Raw genomic sequence first — 2,151 nt, forward strand, 5'->3', positions numbered from 1 at the left:
CACACACACACACACACACACACACACACACACACACACACACACAGGGCAGATTGTTTAATCCTTGCAGCTGAGCTGTATTTACTAAAAATCTGAGCGTTAACAAGCTCGTGTCGCTCAGCCTTTAATGGAGTTCTAAAACTCCACAGGTGCAGGTTCAGGTGAGCACAGAGCCTGATGCATCAGCAGAAACTTGAGGACGCAGCGCGCCAAGCCCAGAAGCCACGGGCACGTCACCATGACGATGAGGATCTTGACGGCATGTTGAACAGGAAAGAAAAGAAGATCTATGGCTGCTATGCTCAGGCGAACAAAGCACCGTGGCACAAAAACACAAAGTATTTAACATTATATGTTTTATTTATGACTATTTTATTTCAGCAGGTAAATCATTCTAAGAAGCTTTTCAGCTCCATGAGAGTCTACAGCAGCAGTTTGGCTTTTGCTGTTTGTATTTGTGGAAATGAGCTTCCTCCGAAGGGTGGCTGGCCTCTCCCATAGAGACAGGGTGAGAAGTTCGGCCATTCGGGAGGTGCTCAGAGTAGAGCAGCTGCTCCTCCACATCGAAAGGAGCCAGCTGAGGTGGTTGGGGCATCTGACAAAGATGCCTCCTGGGCGCCTCCTGGGTGAGGTGTTCCGGGCATGTCCCACCGGGAGGAGGCCCCAGGGCAGACCCAGGCCAGCCGAGAGCCGGGAACGCCTTGGTGCTGGAACGCTGGAGGAGGTGGCTGAAAGGTCTGGGCTTCTCTGCTTGGGCTGCTGCCCCCATGCCCCTGCCCCGGATAAGTGGAAGAAAATGAATGGATGGATGTTTGTATTTGTAGAGAAACGTCCATATAAAGGCCCGGCTCCGCCTCCAAACAGGTTCAATATTCCACCTGCTGACAAGTTTGTGCATCAATGACAGAAGAAAACTACTGAGGACAGGTTTACAGTTTAATCTTGAATGTGTTTAATACACACATCACTTTGTCATTCATTCTATTCAAACACACTTTGTGCCATTAACTGTAAAGCACATGTTTTTGCACACCTACATTAAATTGGCGACTTTGTTGACTTGTTCTTTACGTACACTTTAGAGCTTTTATTGTCATTGTGCAGTTTCTTGCACAGCAAAATTGGGTAGCTGGACTCAGACTTTTATCAGCTCAGATAAAAAAATTATTGTGGGTGATTTTAACATCCATGTAGATGCTAAAAATGGCAGCCTCAACACGGCATTTAATCTGTTGGAACTGATATTTTTTATATAGTCATTTGTGCTTAGGAACATATAATCATTTATCCTTAGAAATACATAATCATTTGTATGCTGATAAAGTATCTTATCCTTATTAGGTCTGATAAAAATCTGTTTGCACTTGTGTACCATGAGATGAGAGGAAGTGGCCTCGACGTTATAATTTCCATTATAGCTTTAGAAACCAGACTGTCCTAAAAGTGCCAGAGTTCACACCTTTAAATGTGCATTTGAGATATGACCTATTGCAAGAACCTGTTTTTATAGTTTAGCAAGACGCTTACTTCTGCTTTTCTGCATACAGTTTAAGTTCATTGAAAGGTCATACGTCTATGTAAAGAATGGCTGGAAGCACACACACACACACACACACACACACACACACACACACACAGAATACAGACACTGATGCCTGTTTAAGAATGTCACGTGTATTTGTAATTGCATATTCATGAATGATTGCTTGCTGACAGTAAAAAGGGCTGTAGCGAAGGAATCAGTTGAAGTTGGCTAAGGACAGGTGAAGGCCTGGGCTGACTTCCCTCGCGAGCCACAAGCTCTGCCTTGTCTTGTTTTGTCGTGCAGTTATTGAGTGTCTTGTGTTCCAGCGGGGTTTGTGCCTAGATGAACCCAACAATCTGTTATTAGACTCAACGGGCTTCTCTCAAAATGTAAAAGAACCAACCCACCACTTTAATCACCCTCTAGATCTTGTTGTAACATATGGCATGGCTATTAATGTATTAAAAGATGGAACTTAATGCAACATGAAAAAAACAATAACAATTTTCTTATCGTATTGACATCGTTTCTATGCTTATGACACCTAATATGAATTAGTATTAACTGTATACACCTTTGCTTTGTTGTGAACCCCATGAATAACAGCTGTATGGAGCTTTTTGATA

This window comes from Pundamilia nyererei, unplaced genomic scaffold (assembly GCF_000239375.1).
Source record: "Pundamilia nyererei isolate P.nyererei 1_Seehausen unplaced genomic scaffold, PunNye1.0 scaffold00099, whole genome shotgun sequence".
Lineage (NCBI taxonomy): Eukaryota > Metazoa > Chordata > Actinopteri > Cichliformes > Cichlidae > Pundamilia > Pundamilia nyererei.